Source organism: Cydia fagiglandana, chromosome 19, assembly GCF_963556715.1.
Source record: "Cydia fagiglandana chromosome 19, ilCydFagi1.1, whole genome shotgun sequence".
NCBI classification, from domain to species: domain Eukaryota; kingdom Metazoa; phylum Arthropoda; class Insecta; order Lepidoptera; family Tortricidae; genus Cydia; species Cydia fagiglandana.
The window spans coordinates 14,628,958-14,646,880 of NC_085950.1; the positions used below are offsets into that span (position 1 = coordinate 14,628,958).

Genomic DNA, 17,923 nt, shown 5'->3' on the forward strand with positions numbered 1-17,923 from the left:
AAAAGTTGAAAAAATAGGAAAAAGTGTGGTTGTTTCACCTAAATATGACAGTGATCGATCAATTATCAGTTACTGAGTGTGCAGGATTAGTCCTGCTCACGTCTCATGAATCACCCTGTATTGTTTTGACCCATGCTCATTCACTAATATCTATGTGTTATAATTGTGAAATATGAGACGGTGTCGTCACGCCATCTAGCCGAGCATAGGCCAAAGGTGTCTGCGCCAAATATGCGAGAATGAATATTTCTTGATTTCCGAGGCACGTTTTTTCCTTAGACTTTATTCATCTTATACGAAGTTACATATGTATGTCTTTGCTATAACCTTATAGACCAAGAAAATCGGAGGCCAGTCTTATATTAGCCCGCCTGTAGCGATGCAGAAATAATGGTGAATCTCTAGCCTGGGTTTCAACGGAGTGCAGCGCTATATGGGGATGAACCATACTCATAAAACCATACCTACACTTGCGAGCAATCAAAACGGGTAACATCTGTGTTGAATTTCTATATAAAATTAGCTGTTTTCAATACTCTTACGTGCAGTTATGTGAGTTGTGTGCAATAGTAAAGTTGGGAAGGTTTTGGGGAGAGAAATGTAAGTAAACCAAGAGTGCTCATACACGTGAACGGGTGCTGTTTGTGGAGACTGTACGGTTACCATCAGTTTGTCACTGACATAAACGCCGTCGAGAACGTAATTTACTTTCTATACATCTCGCTCGCACTCGCATATTAGTGCAAACGGGATGTATAGAAAGTAAATTACATTCTCGACGGCGTTTATGTCAGTGACAAACTGATGGTAACCGTCCTGGTCTGTTTAAGCTAACACGAGCTATTATACTTAGTAACTTAATTTTTAATCATTAATTACATAGTATGTTTCTTTTCTCTTAATGAATGTACAAATTATACAGGATATTGACTCTTGGAGACCCTATACATCTCTAAGGATAACTTTATAAACTATATAATCTTATAGTTCTGACACCTAGTATGTAATTCGACATTAAGAGACCATATACATCTCTTAGTAATTGTAATACGTTAGACTGAATTGTTAGTTTTGTTTTATAAAATTGTTTATGTTATTATTTTTGCTTTTATGTAAATTCAATGTTGACGTGTAAAAGTGCCCTTGTGGCCTATTTGCTGAATAAATATTGATGTTTGATGTTTGAGTGGTAACATTTTTCGTCAAAAGCGACACTTGTGACATCTGGTGTCGAGTAGCGGGTTTTGATAAATCCACTACTTGACGCTAGATGTCGACTATGAAATAACTTCGCTCTATGATGTCAATAAACCAGTTTAACATCAAATGAATGCCTCCTTCTTTTCTCATACGAGCCTAAGTAATGCTACGGTGCTACGTCGTAGCCCGTAGCATAATTTTTTTTCCGTTACGTTACGTTTCCGTGGCGAAGGCACTGCCGGCCTAGCCAAGGTTACAATCGCTATCGCTTCGACAACGAAAAGCATTATGTCTCTCTATCACTCTTCCATATAAGTGCGACAGTGACAGCTGCGTTTCGATCGCTACGGAGCGTAAGCGATCGGCATCTTGGCTACGCGGCCTGGTCCCACCGCGAGCTAGTAAGCTATGAGCTATCGGCTATAAACACGAACAAAAGATAAGCACTCCCGTGTAAATAAAAGAGACACGGCGATATTTATAGCTCACCGCTGGGCGAGTAACTATAAATATCGCCGTGTCTCTTTTATTTACACGGGAGTGCTTATCTTTTGTTCGTGTTTATAGCCGATAGCTCATAGCTTACTAGCTCGCGGTGGGACCAGTGCCGAAGTGCCTAGCGGCGAATTGTCAATCATGTCATCAATCGCTCTAATTGGGTTATGATTTACGACCGTATTCGAACAATGCTTATAAGATGTCACAGTGATGCGATACCGATCAGTGTCAAAATTGTAATTTCTTCAATCAGAGTCACTTTTAAGACTGACGGATCGCTATCGTAGCGCTGTGACATCTTATAAGCATTTTCGAATATGGCTGTTTGTGATAAGGCTAAGGCTGAATTTGATTCCCGCACGTCTCGTTTTATCTTCATCTCAGTGGAAACTTGGAAAGGCAGCCTGATTGAGAAGTATATGTTGAAATATGACATGTGATTCTCAATAATACAGTGATGTTTCAATGCCACCTAAAACATTTCCATTTCCATGTTATCTTGCTGAACATAAATAATTAAATGTTTAAATTACAGCACACTTTCTTGGTCCTGCATTTCAGCATCATTCATTAAATATTCATTAACTTGTCTACCGGTCCTCAAAGCTTACTTGAATTAAGCTGTAATCTCAGCGTCTTTGCTGACCGTAGCATTACCATTCACCTTAGAATTTACATTTTACCAACTGAAAGGCGGCAATCCAGAGTCATCACGTTCTTTAACATACAGTAAAATGAAAACTACTGCCGTATTCGAACTTCAAGATATTCACGAGACGACCCGTACTAGATCCATTCTAGATACGGTATAGTTTAGATATCAACTAGTTCTCTTTTGCAGCGCAATTCGGGCAACCAATGTCACTTTTACGTTAGATAGAGTAAGATATATATTAGATGTGAATTGGATCTCTAAGTCGTATCCTGTGGAAATCGTTCAAGAGTAACTCCAGAATCGCGCAAATGTGAAATTTGACAGGTTAGATCTTAAACATATCGTTATCGTATTTTGGTGATGTCTAAAAGATATCTAATAGATGTCTATTTCAAAATCCGAATCGGGCCCCTAGTAACATACGTTTGGGATCTACGATATCAATATCATTGATACAGAGTACAATAAAATCCGTCTATTCGCTTTGGGGGTTAAAAAGCGGCTGCTTGATCAATCAGTGCAGTGCGATCGATAACACATCGAAATAAAACCTCAGCACTTTATTCCATGGGATTTTACTTTCCATCCGCACATTGGCTCAGGATTTATGGCGGCGGAATATGGGGCACATTTCGGGTTTGGTCCGTCATCCGTGAACCCCCGAGGACGTAAGAAGGGTGTTAATGTTCGTCCTTGGGTATGTTTATCTGCTTCGTAGCTATGAAATCGGTGTAACAGTTTCAGTGTTTAACCGCCGCCGGAAATTGATGAATTGTTAACGTAAGATTTTCTTTATTATAAATTAAGATACCTAACTATACTGTACCTATCGGATTGTCCTAAGTTTCATGTGATGGTTAATAATATATCATAATTCGTATAAATTCATAAATAAATAGATAATTACACATTCTCAACGTGAATCAAAAAGCATAAATACAGTTCATTGATTGAAGTTTACTGGGCCCATAACCTGAAGAAAGAAGTATTTTAAATCAATACAAATACTCCATTAATTCGATTGCTATTTACTTACTACTGTTGGAAGTGTAACGCTGGCCATCACATAATTTGAATTTGAAAATATGTCAAGGCCTGTTGGCGTTCGTTTTCTTCCTGTCACTCGACAATAAATTTTCCTTGTGATATTTTATAGTGTAATTTTATAATAATATACCAATTAAATGTTTCACTTCTCACTGCGTGTATCACTCTAGCTACATACAAAAATAGCAGGTTATGGGCCCAGCACGCTTCCACTGCGCAATAGGTGCGTTTATATGGAATAAATATTGAATTCTAGAGAGAACAGTTAACTGTGGCATGTCGGAAAGTTAGTTAAAAATAATATATCATCGTGTGAAACAGGTTAACAACTTTAATTAGCTCACTCCATCCACCAAACAAGGATACAAACACTCGGAACAGCGAGTGGAAGGGGGACGGAAAACAATAGAGTCGGGATATTCGGCGTGGGAAAATTTTCAGTGAAGGTATTGCTCAGTTTGTAGACCACACAAAGGATTCGGGGTCGTGGTGGAAATGTGGGTATTTACCCCGTTTCAGGGAAGTTTGTGGTGAAGTGGGGAGGTTTCTAGTTCTTACTTAGAATGTTGTAAAGTTTGGAAACATAACATCTATTGAAACCTTTTTTCTTGTATGTTTTGTTTGGTCCGACACGCAATCGACTAGTTTTTAGGGTTCCGTACCCAAAGGGTAAAACGGGACCCTATTACTAAGACTTCGCTGTCCGTCCGTCCGTCCGTCCGTCCGTCTGTCACCAGGATGTATCTCACGAACCTTGATAGCTAGACAGTGGAAATTGGAAAATTTTTGATAGCTAGACAGTGGAAATTGGAAAATTTGGAAATTTTTCACAGATTTAAGTGGGGCTCCCATACAACAAACGTGATTTTTGACCAAAGTTAAGCAACGTCGGGCGTGGTCAGTACTTGGATGGGTGACCGTTTTCTTTTTGCATTTTTTCCGTTTTTTTTTTGCTTTATGGTACGGAACCCTTCGTACGCGAGTCCGACTCGCACTTGCCCGGTTTTTGTTTTTTTATGTTGGTACTAGGATTTATTTTGTTTCATTAGAACGATTAAATTTAGTATTTAATTATAATCAAAATATATCGCATAACAACAAATAATATGAGTCGGTCAACCGTGATTTACTCAAAAACACTTCCATAAAATTTGCGACAGTGTGTAACCCTCGGTGCGCGAGCAAGTCTCGTACTTGGCTGGTTTTATTTATTCTTCTAATCAAACTGAATGATTCCCCGTAACCAATTTCGATATGAATTGTGAACCTAATGAACAATTTACATAAAGATGAACTATTCATACCAGAAAATTCGTGTAAATAGTCGCAGAAAAGTTATAGCTCCTCTACACGATGGGCCAACGCCGGCCACTCCAAGGGACGCAGCAATGCGGTAGAATGAGATATCAATATCACTTGCTCCCTCTAACGCATAAATGCGTCCCTTGGAGTGGCCGGCGTTGGCCCATCGTGTAGAGGAGCCATAAAAAGTACGGAAAATACGGCTCCAGCGGCCATGACTTAATCGCCAGTACTCGTAGCACGAGCGCTAGAAGTTGCTCCATCCGAGCGGAAAATGCGTCACTACATACGCGTAAAAATAACCAGGAAACCCGCACCCGGCGCTGGCAACACCGACGGAAAGCCGGGAACTGGGCTCGAGCTTCAGTCGGTCGCCGGATCTCGAGCGGCGTAGTCACGCCGGATCCCACCGCGCTCAAATTCCGCCAAAATCGAACACCGAATCCAATAAACTGACATAAAAACAAAGGCCGTATTCCTAATTCGAATTAGTTCGTTCTTTTTTCGTACAGTTCCCTTTTGCCGCGTGTGGACGTTTGGAATTTAAAAATGGAACTAGGTTAGGGATGTGCATAGGATCGAGTGAAAACGCGTTATTAATAAAAGCCTGTTCACTTCAGGTGAGTGTAAACATTTAATATTGATGTGATAATTTTTCAGGAAAACGCCTTGGCATTATGATGAAGTATTCGGCTTAAGTCGCAATGGTCTCGGATGGTAAGCAAATGTCTTGGAGATTTTTATTGTTCTTTTGTTATGGAGATATAATATTACGGCTATTAAGGAGGCAAATGACTTATTTTATGGCTGTTTAATGTATCAACATGGAATAGCGTCTAAATTAAGTAAAGATTGAAGAGATCTTGACGAAACATTATTTTGAAAAGTAATGTAAGTGTTTACGTAAAAACCATGCCACAAAATGTGACTTCTTGACACTTAACGCAAAAAATAAAGTTGTTAAGTTATTAGGCTTCCTACTGACACGAATATAAAGCAATTGATTCTAATAGATAGCATTCATTTAACAGCTTATTTGACTTATTCTACAGAAAAAACATCTTCTGCATTAGCTATACTCAATACACAGAGGGGTCAAATGCGGGATGCCTGTAATTAACGTCAAAACTAATTGGCCGTTTGACTAAGCCAGTTGTAATAATTTAACATATTCACTGCCAGAGCGAGCTACACGCTACGAGCGTAGCAAATAACACGGGAAAACCCGTATGTAGCGAAAAGCGCCTACGAACAGATAACCCGCCAATGCAAGTGAATGTGTTGACGCAAATCTCGAGCTGAATCATAGTGTATCTGTACAAAAATATGAAATATAAACTTAAATACATATATGTTCATGTGTAGGTGTGTTGTGTGGTCAGTATTGCAGGCTGAATTTTAAAAAACTTTACAATAAAAGTTGCATCATGTAGGTACTTAGTTTAAACACAGTCAGAACGGTGCATGATGTGAACTTAGCGGAGGTAGTAGGAGCCGAACGGTTTAGTTTCACAAAGTTTCGATCAATTGAGTATCTCTTTTCTTGCTGTAAACTTGGCCGTACGTGAGATTAGCTACATTTTAGGTTATTTTATGGTTCCTTGAACGAACACTGACGTTATTTCTCCATCCGCATTGCTGTATAGGCCATTTAACGAATTTTATTGGTCTTCATCGGCAGTTACACTTCACTAAACGTCGCATGCGAGAAATGTACAAGTTATAAAAAATACACGAATCACTGTAGGTATGTCTATGATAGTTGAAGAGTTTTCTCAATCCTATCCAGAATGTCATCATCCGATCTTAACGAATGAAAAACCAAGCCAACCATAAAACCAACCAACTGTGAAGTATACTGAACTCCAGAAACTTCAAGCCATCATCAACTCGGTTAAAAACATATTATTTCATTCATGTCAAAGCCCGGGAACTCATAGGAATAGGAACGGCCGATAGGAAATGTTACGGAAATGACTCGTTTGCCTGATTCCGTAATGCTGATCGATACAGGGTAATTTGGTAGATTAAGGACAGATCGCGTCATCGGCGCTAAATACATATGTACGTAACAAAAGAAATCGACGAAATGAATTGAGGCAATGTCTTGGACATAGTGAATATACCGGGTGTGGCTTGTAATACGAGCAAAAAATAATAAGCTCCGATTTTCTGTATTTTTTGTAGCAATAGAAATGTAAATGAAAAACCATAGTGTATAAAAATTTAGCACGATTATATTCAATTAAGGAAACTGCAGGTCTAACCTTAAGATGCAATGTTAAACCATTACGCATTAATGTAAATGACCGTTTGTTTCTTGATTCACAATAAAAAAAAATAACTTTAGGCCTTATGCCTCATACTGACCAAGATTTATTCAACGCATTTTAAAAATAACTTGGGTTTTGATTTTTAATAAACTTTAAAGTTTATTCTAAGACGCAATGTATTGTGAATTTTGTTATGTTTACGGCGTGACAAGCAACGTCAATCACAATGATAATGGCGATAATATTTAATTTGTATGAAAAGTTAAAAGTCTAAAAAGACTTCATCATTTTTAAAAATTATTGAACTAAAGTCACCGTTTGGGGAGTACAATCTATGTTTTAATTAGCTGCTCGTGCTTGCGTACAGGTTCCATAAATATTACTTAGTGCCAATTGTCCACATAGGTATATGTAACTAATCAAATATTATACTTCACGAAAGCCTGATAGACCTACCTGATACCTAATCAAACTAAGTTTGAATTAAGTGTATAGGAACGGTGCAGTCGTATATTCGAATGCATTAAAGTTTAAAATCAACGCACAATATACTCGTACTTACTCCAAAAATCACCTTGAAATTTCGAGTTAAAGAAGTTAATTATATACCATTCAATATTAATATTTTGAGCGAAACTGCAGTAATAAAATATAAAGCTGCGACCTCATTACGGGCCCCACTGCCTAACGACTCGACAAGGGCGTGCTTCTGTTTAGAGGCACGGGGAAACTCTGATTATGCTCATTACACAGCTTAATAAGTAATGCTAAATAAACGAAGAAAAGTCTGCAGCGATTTTGATAGCCCACGCAGTGCAAGTGTTATTTACTCTTGATAATATCACAGAAGTTTGACGTTTAAAATAACACTTGCACTGTGCGGGCTATCAAAATCTCTGAAGACTTGTCTTGGTGTAACTCTAATAGCCATTTGTACAGTCAGCGTCAGAGAAACGTGACCCCCCTGGTTTTAAAAATATAGCTCACACGGCAACGTCGAAACATTAGTTCAACATCGCCACAGCCGTATCAAGCATCATATTATTTCAAAAAGTCATTTTTCCCTTTTGTCTCCCAACCGTTGTTGGGAATCGATCCTCGGACCTCACGGCTGTCATTGAGACTACATGTTCTTACATTAGTCTGTCACTTATACCATTGAGCCACGGAACACATATTATTACTTGCGAAAATATGAATCACTATCGTCAAATCGTAAAGGTGGAAGTTACTTACTCGTATGTCGATGCGTCCTTGTCTTAGTCATAGATACTTAATATAGTCTTGTCTTTGTTTATTATTATTTCTCTACCCTCATATCCGAATCCGAAAGTGATTAACAACATCTTTAACTAAATATGTGTTTAGGTTGAATTTGGTATGATTATCCCGTTTCGTATTTTTTAAATTACAATTGAGTTTTAGGGTAACTTTGTAATAATTCGCATCCGCCGCAAGTCATCGTTACGTCTATTCTAGGTGTACCGAAATAGTAACGTTGTTTTATACATGTTATTCTCGACTTGTCCGAAACCGTGTCAACTGAGTTTTAAAATGGTTCGATTAAACTCTTTTATGTGATCGAAATTGTAGTGCTTTGGGAACAAAACCAGAGTATTAAAAAAATTGCACGAGTAATGAATATAGCGGTGAGTTACTTAGAGTTTACTCCATTTCATTGGCCATGTTTTGTTAGTAGACCTATTCAGTTTAAATTGTGTTTTTTTTATTTGCAGAGGAGCACGGTTCGTAAATGGCTAAGGCGGTATGAAAGAACGGGTGACGTAAAGAAGATCGGCAAGGCCCTCGGCCTTCTGCCTATACAAAAAAATCTCAGCGGCACCGTAGTATTGTGCAAATGCATACCGACGCTCCATTTACTACAACTCGCTCAACAGCTGAACGATACCTGGAAATATTACGGGACGTGATGCTACCATCAGTTCGTGTCGCATATCCTGAAGGGCAATTTTTTTTGTGCAAGACAATAGTGCAGTGCATCGCTCACGGATAGTCCAACAGTGGTTAGAATCTCAACCAGACATTACAGTTTTCGACTGGCCATCTAAGAGCCCTGACCTGAACCCAATTGAAAATTTATGGGGTCAAATGTTGCTCAACTGGGACCCCGATCAGGTCAAATCAAAACGAAACCTTGATGAAGAAGTCTATAGAACGTGGGAACTTATGATATGAGGAATACTGACATATGCTCAAACTTGGTAGCTAGCATGAAAAGTAGGCTAAAACAAATAGAAGAGAATAACGGTTACCCTCTCCAGTATTAGAAAAAAAATACAGCTAGTGAAATATAGTGTAATATTTTAATATATTGTTCTTTGATGGGCATGCAAAAGTTTTACTGATATTGTTCCAGATTATACCTTGTGTTTTTAGCATTACAAGGAAGCTTAACGTGTCTTTACATTTAAAACACTTTTGAAAAATAAGTCATAGTAAATACGTTACAGATATGTAGCAAGGACATATAGGTATTACATTATTTTGGTTTCATAAGTAATAGTTACTTTTTGTTAGAAGCGTTATTACATAACAAGATTTGTCAAGATTGTTAACCCTTTTTCTAATGCTAAAAACAAGGTATAGGTAGTAAGTGTTGTGTTTCCTAAAACTGTGGTAACGTGACAGGAGATGAATATTGTTATCGCTGGCCGATAACATGCTGTTTCTCTCTGAAACGTAGTTCATGGCTCGCAAGGTTAGAATATCTTCGCGTTTTATACATAACCATTATTTATCAAACCCAATATTTACATATAGTTATCTGTTATGCAACATGCATTACTTGCTATTACTTATTAAGACTTATACTTAATCGCAGCCCATGTAACATACCACAATTTTAATTAACTTACACTATAATATTGTTGTTTATTTACTATTAAAAGACAATTATGTATGCTTACAATGCAGCTGTTATGCAAAGTTATTGATAGTTAGGCAACATAAATGTTCAATTTATATAATGTAAAATAGAAGTATCAAACATATATCTGCCAAACTAAACGCATATCGGTATAGTATAGGGATGTTGACTGTTTTTAAAATAAATTATTACACAACCATGCATGAAATAAAGCACCAGAACAATGAAGCGTAGACTTAAGTTATTTTTAGCCACACTTTCTATTTTATAAAACTTATAGAACTATAAAATAAAGAGTAGGTTTTATAATGTTTCATATAAATTCCACAGCGGCAAATCGTTTTGACAGTTCGAAAAAAGGAACTGGTGTAATGACTTGTGCTTAACGTTAATAAAATACCAATAAAATACAGTGTTTTTAAGATTGTTTTTATTTTATTTTTTCCTATTTCTACTATAATATTTGACATTATCCGTATTCAGTTTTCAATAGTTCTGAACTTAATAACACAGGAATGCTAACAAAGAAAAAACCAAAAAGATTCTAAAACTTTGATCGGTCTCGAACCCGGTTTCTTGGGATCTTTAGTCCGCTTATGAAACCACACAGCTACGCAAACATTACGTGTGATGACGAAATTATTGTACACTTTCTATGCTGCTATTAGGGGGGTCACGTCTCTCTGACGCTGACTGTACATTGTTGTATATATTTTGTGCAATAAAGTATAAATAAATAAATAATAGGATGGCTAAATTACTCGCATGTACAGTCAACCAATATAATTCGTAGGCCACATTAGAACCAAGTCATAATGTGTCCATTGGTTTATCTTCCGCTACAGTGCTTATTCGTCCCATGCCTTTTCGGCCACATTTCAAAATCTACTATCATTGGAGATTCAATCTTAATTAAAAATAACAACGTTAAGTTTCCAATAATCATTAATTTTGAGATGTGGCCGTAATTGAGGCAGGGGACGTATGGGTCATAATACGGTTTCATAAAATAAAAATACTAAATAATGTTGAGGTTCTTTTCTAATCGGTCTAGCTTAACAGCTTAATCAATTTGAAATCTGGTTCAGCAACTTTCGCTTGATATAAAAAATATCCAATGCTCTGAAATGTACTATAAATATACCTTATTATTGTTATGTAAAAAACGCATATATTGTAACTACTTCAATAAAATTGTTAGAAAGAACAATGGCCTCGTGAAAACAAAGAATGAATGCGTTGAAACATGAAGTGTATTCAATTCGCTCTTTCATTAAATACTTTCTATGAAAATCAATTAAAAGTTTTCGCGATAAAAAGTGGATGGACAAGGGAAGTCCTGGAAATCGTTTTGTAACTGGGCTTTAGAAGTTTTTTTGCTTTGGAACAAGCTCTCGGTACGAAGTTTCCTTTGTATTTTGAAAGGTAATCTATTAATTTGATGGTTAAATGGAATGGTTAGCCTGCGAAGATTAAAAAAAAATCTATAAAAAATCTATTAACTGAGAGGGAACGTGACCATTTTTGATTTTATTTGATTAAAATGCTTTTTAAAAGCTGACGAGAAGAAAACCGTGGCGTATTTTGATTGTAATAACGGGTTGATCGGGATTCGTTATGGATATGATCAGTGTTAAAAGTGACGTTTCTGGTTGAAGAAATGTAAAAAAGTGACACTGACAGATCATATAACACATCCAGATCTAATTCATAACCTGATTTCACAATCTGAATACGCCCCTACATACTGCACATAAAACACTAACCGAACCGTAAACCACCCAAGTAAAACCAACAGGCAAGTAAGTCTATATCTTGACTTGCAAATGTAGTCCTAGAGCCGATATTAACCAGAATAGGTACATTAATGTATAGATATACAATCGTGGAACGTGGTGGTACCTACGCGATGTACAGTCACGCTACGCGATTGTTATGCCATTTAGGGTCCCAGCTAAAATGGTTGTTCAATACTTGCGCTATAGAATGTCCAATTTAGCTAGAACCCTAAATGGCTCAACAATCACGGAGCGAAACTGCCGTCCTAGCCAAGGTTACAATCGCTATCGCTTCGACAACGAAGAGAATTATGTGTCATTATCACTCTTCCATATTAGTGCGACAGTGACAGTTGCGTTTCGATCGCTACGGAGCGTAAGCGATCGTCATCTTGGCTACGCGGCCTGTACCTAAGCTCTTAAAAAATTCAACGACGGGTTTTAGTTTTTAGGAAGCGTTTTAGAAATAAATAAATAAATAAATAAATATTATAGGACATTTTTACACAAATTGACTAAGCCCCACGGTAAGCTCAAGAAGGCTTGTGTTGTGGGAAATCTAGAAATAAAAATGTTAATTCATTTTTAATATCCGAGAGTGAGTCCACGGGTTTGCGCAATTAATCTTGCGTTTTCCCTGTCATTGTGGCAACGGACATATTTTATCCCGAATTATATTATTATTTAGTTCATTTCGCTTAGTCAGCGTCCTAATTTTATAAAGAACTTTTAAATAGAAAAATTGCTTTTCAGAGTACTAGAGCAGCATGAATTACAAAGACTTTAAGCTCAAAGCGTGAGCTTCCAGTGTATGGGCGTAATTGCTTCCTGTAGGAAACACGGCGCGTGAAAAACGACCTTTCTACTCCACCTTGTTGCTGCTCGCCTGGTACGTACTCGTATACATTCTGGAATAGCGCGATGCAATTAAGATTTTCCTGAGATCGTTACAAGCATTCTCACAGCATAATTTTAAATTGTATTGGATATTCATGCTTAAGTGGTAGTCGATTCATGAATGAAATGTGTCTATTTCAGCATGTTCCAATAATTGCTAAAAACCGGGCAAGTGCGAGTCGGACTCGCGCATGAAGGGTTCCGTATCATAATGCAAAAAAAAAACAAAAAAAAAACGGTCACCCATCCAAGTACTGACCACTTCCGACGTTGCTTAACTTTGGTCAAAAATCACGTTTGTTGTATGGGAGCCCCATTTAAATCTTTATTTTATTCTGTTTTTAGTATTTGTTGTTATAGCGGCAACAGAAATACATCATCTGTGAAAATTTCAACTGTCTAGCTATCACGGTTCGTGAGATACAGCCCGGTGACAGACGGACGGACGGACGGACGGACGGACGGACGGACGGACAGCGAAGTCTTAGTAATAGGGTCCCGTTTTACCCTTTGGGTACGGAACCCTAAAAATGACCAATTTAATAGGAATCTTATCTCGTTGTCAAATCTCAAACACACCGTATGATATCTGTACTACTAGTGGACGGATGTATGCGGCAGTAACAGGTGAGCAACAGGCAGCCTTGTCTGAAAGTGCTATCTCTGCCAATCTGTGATGCCGATAGCTGTGCAACTACATCGAAAAATTCAGTTTAAATATAAGATTTTTGTTTTAATGTTATGAAAGAAAACGTGTTTTTAAGCTGATAATAAACGACCACTGTAGTCTGCCTAATAAGAAAGGTATCATAAGCATATAGGTATGAAGTGTATCACAGCAAGGCGTGCGGCGATAGAAAATACCCCCGAAATTAAATCCAAGCGATTCTTTGTAACATAACTAAGGGTTCATTTTAGCGAGGAACGTGTTGCTAAGTGTCCATTAGAATCACTTGATTTACCTATCCTCGCTCATCGCAGCTTTGGAGGGCAATTTTATTGGTTATTAACAAATACATTTGTCGCTAGGCATCCTCGGTACTTGATCGATCGCCCGGATTGGATGTAACCTCAATAGTCCACAATAAATGTAACTAAAATCGCATGAGAATACGCGCGCCGTCTACATGAGCCATGACAGAACACAATTAAGTGTGATTGCGATTCGTTGTTTTATTGTTACCGGATCTTCACAATCGTCAAACTCAGATTAATTGACTGAAGCTAGATGGAAAAACTGTAGCAATATTCGTATTAAAGATTCATGAATATAAGTGCGACCTAAATAACAAATAGCGCAAATCATAAGCTCACTTCTCATCCAGCCATGCGGGGAGACAGGGTCCATTTATAACTATCCAGTCCCGCCCAGTGAGGTTGTGCCGACAGGCTACATGGCGAAACTTGTATATCTGATGATTAAGGATCCTTAAATTTTGCGTGATTTTGTTGTCCTTTTTATCTAACTGAAAGTTTTTGGAGTAAAGGTGCCGTCCGACCTAAATATGTAAAGACCGAATACATTTTCCGACTGCGGAAGCTGAGTTGGTCAACTTCAAAATTTCTAAAAAAGAGAGAAGAGAAAAGATGGTGCTTAGCATTGTCATCATATCAAGACTTGGAGGAATTGCGGGAATTCCTAGAATACGAGTATTGTGGGTCAACTATAGTGCGTCAAGCAAATCTTGTCAGTAGCAATGTAAAGCAAACTAAAGTAAGGCAACACTCAAAGAGTAGTATTGCGCTAAGAAAAGCAGCAATGTACAATGTACATCGAAACAAAACTTTTTTTTCCGCTGAGCGCGCCCTGTTACGTACGTCAATTCAAATTGTCACTCGTGGATTCTCTATTGAAAATGTTTGAAATTGTTATTAAATGGTATGGACGGACAATTTAAAAGCGGTGTGTGGTGAATTTGAAGATCTCAAAATAAAATTAGAAGTGGAATATGCTGTTAAACAAGAATGTAATGAATAAAATCATTGCTTCAGCAGATAGATGTCCTATTGGATTTTAATATTTTATTAGATTTATCAGTTGGAACTGTAGGCATTGTAGGCACCTTATCTTTGATTAAGCACAATGTTATTTAATATATTGGTATTTAATGGTGACACAGCAGAAATATCTCTTGAAATAGAATCGATTCAGAATGTAAACAAAGATGATGGCTGTCATTCGCGATCCACATTCCACAGATAAAACACAGATGACACGCGATTTTCGAATTATTCGAACACAAGTGTTGCTAACCCGCGATTTTTCAAATTTGCCGCCGTTTGCTACTGACAAGATTTGCTTGACCCAGTATATGTCTATACCTACTAAGCTCGTACTATGTCTATGGTATTTTTAAAGTAACTCATGTAATAATTACATGTTATACTCGTAGAGAACAATTAATGTTCTCAAAGAAGAGAGAGAAACTGCTGAGAAAGACCATAATAAATGATGGCATCGAAAACTATTTTATGAATATTTTGTCTTCTTATCAAAGTAAATGTAACTTGTAGGTACTTACAGTAAATTTGTATTAAAAATATTTTATACAATACATACCTAAAATAATGTGCTTTCTTCTCACTTCATCATTAGCAAATCTACCGGCATTAGTACCAACTGAGTGAGAGCGATTGCCTCGTAATGACCAATATAAGAATGATATCCGATTACGTATACAAATCACAGATCTGAAGGGCATGCTTTGGCTGGTATGCCTGAGACGAATGTTCTACAGCCGCGATCTATTGGAATTATGACCGAAAGAAGACCCATTCGTAACTGCCGACACGCCCCTTCCACGTCCTTCTGACCCTTCCTGTTTGATCTATGTTAATACCTGTTTGATACTTTAAAGCTTTCCTTAATAAAATTGTCATTGTTAAAGGTGTCTTTGAGCTAAGAGGACTCGAAAGAAATATTGAGAGTCTGTCAAAAAATATAATTTTATGTGTATTTGATGATTGACAATTTGTTTTTATTTTTATTTTTGGGTTCCGCAGTGTACAAGTCCGTGTGTTGCCATCGTGGACATATCTCAGTGGTCGTTAGAACTTAAACTGTTCACTGAATTAATTATACCCACTGTTCATATTATTCTGTCGATATAATGGTAGAATCCTACTACTTTCTAATAATTACAAACAAAAAGATAACAAATGTAGGTTCGTTTTACGCTGACTTCCATCTTGGTGTTAATGGTAGGGTATTAATGGGTCAAACAGATCACTGTGTTACGTTCTTTCCTGTAGACATACACAAGAGTTAAAGGCTATAAAGGTTAATTTTCTTATTTAACCCTTACCCACGTAAAAAGGTCCTCCTTTTATTCACAGAACTCTGATAAAATCATTACTTACATGCCCACAAGCTGTTAACTATTGCCCACAGGAGAGAAAAATGTACAGTTCGCGCGAACACGCTAGTTTTCTCTCCTGTGGGCAATAGTTAACAGCTTGTGGGCATGTAAGTAATGATTTTATCATAGTTCTGTAAATAAAAGGAGGGCCTTAATAATATGCTATTCTAATGTCGTAAAACATCGCCCAATTCAACCTATGAGTATATCCTATCCGACTGAACTAATCTAAATTATTACATTCCCATTCGCTATAATTTTCTTTGTTTGTAGGGGCCCGATTCGGATTTTGAAATAGACATCTATTAGGCATCATTTAGACATCACCAAGATACGATAACGATATGTTTAAGATCTAACCTGTCAAATTTGACATTTGCGCGATTCTGGAGATACTCTTGGACGATTTCCACAGGATAACTATGACTTAAAAGATCCAATTGACATATAATAGATATCTTACTTTATCTAACGTAAAAGTGACATTGGTTGCCCGAACTGCGCTGCAAAAGAGAACTAGTTGATATCTAAACTATAACGTATCTAGAATAGATCTTGTACAGTCATCAGCAATAGTATCTTACACAACTAGGGCCGCAAAAATATATGACGCGCTCTTATTGCGCTCCAAATAAGAACGTGTCACATATTTTTGCGGCCCTAGTTGTGTAAGATACTATTGCTGATGACTGTACGTGTCGTCTCTTGTGAATATCTTGAAGTTCGAATACGGCAGTAGGACACGCTTCGCATCTTCATTATCAGTAATCAAATCAGTTTCCAACGGCTTTATTACATGTTTACACGTAACCATCACCCCGTTCACTCCGCTAAGCAATCAGGACTCGTGACGTCACGCCGCAGCCTCCTTTGGGGCTTCCTTTGTAACCCGCTCACCTGACGTTTACATTTGCCTTATCTGCCCAATATATAACTGAAGCTGCCCTAGTGAATTATTTATAGCAGTTATCTATCATATTTGGGGATATACAGACACAGGGTGGGCTCTGTAACGGGGCCTGCCTGATGTGCCGATTTATTTATGTGGTTTTTTACGCCAAATTTCAAATTTTGTAAATAGATAGTATAGCCTATTCTGTACAATATTTTAAGCGCAAATTCACCCTACGTCTGAAACCTACTACCTGTCAGCCTATCAACTCTTTTCCATAATTATGTAAAGTACTTTTGTGCTATGTAGGGGGTTTTTAAAATTTTAATTTAATAGTTATACATATATTATTCACATCGCTTAGCAAAATCTTTATTTGAATTTTTAAATCGAATTGTGTAACGTTTCTCACAAATATTTAATTTGATTAGATATTCGCTCTGTTGCTAGCCCACTCTGTATACATATGTGCGAGATACGATAGTCCCCCAGGAGGCGGTCTTCCATCTATGTTTGCAATATTTATAGCCACGCACGGTATATTGATAGAGATAGAGAGCATGATATAATGTGTTTACCATCGCCTTATAATTTAATGGAGACCCTTGGCTTATCGGATGGCTTTGTGCGCATGATTTTTATATTTTTCTAAGTTTCTATGTTAATCCGTGCATGTAGCATGCATGCATGTAATGTAATGTACAAACAGTAACACTCCTCCCTGTACATCAGTGGACCTTATTACAAAAAATGCATAAGGTCCACCGATGAACAGTTAATAGTGTGGGCGATGGTAACTCGTCAAAGACGCGAAGTCAAAAGCTTCCAGAACTTTTCTTTATTGTTGCTATAGATAGTTCCACTTAAGTTGAGGTGAATGATTACACACACAGCTACATGAAGTACTGATTGCAAAAAAGTGAATGAATGAATTTAAATGAGTGAGTGAATGAAAGTAAATGTAAATAAAAAAAAATATAAAGTTATATCTAAAATGACAGAATACGTTGAATATTATTTCGCGACTTTGTATTTTTAAAGTTTTCCCATGACCTAATTGTTTCGCTAGAAAAAGCCATGTCTCCGTAGTTATTCTAATAAGAATCTGTAGGTTTTCTTATCTCTTAGAATGCAG

At 37.3% G+C, this 17,923-nt stretch overlaps 1 protein-coding gene across 2 annotated transcripts in view; it reads left to right on the forward strand.

The window, feature by feature from the left end:
* The first annotated feature begins 4,952 nt into the window (after positions 1-4,952).
* Positions 4,953-17,923, forward strand: part of LOC134674069 (inactive dipeptidyl peptidase 10) — a 214,150-nt gene continuing 201,179 nt past the window's right edge. For both annotated transcript variants that reach the window (XM_063532121.1, XM_063532122.1), the window contains exon 1: positions 4,953-5,322. The gene's annotated coding sequence lies outside the window, so the exon portion shown is untranslated. The remainder of the gene's footprint in view (positions 5,323-17,923) is intronic.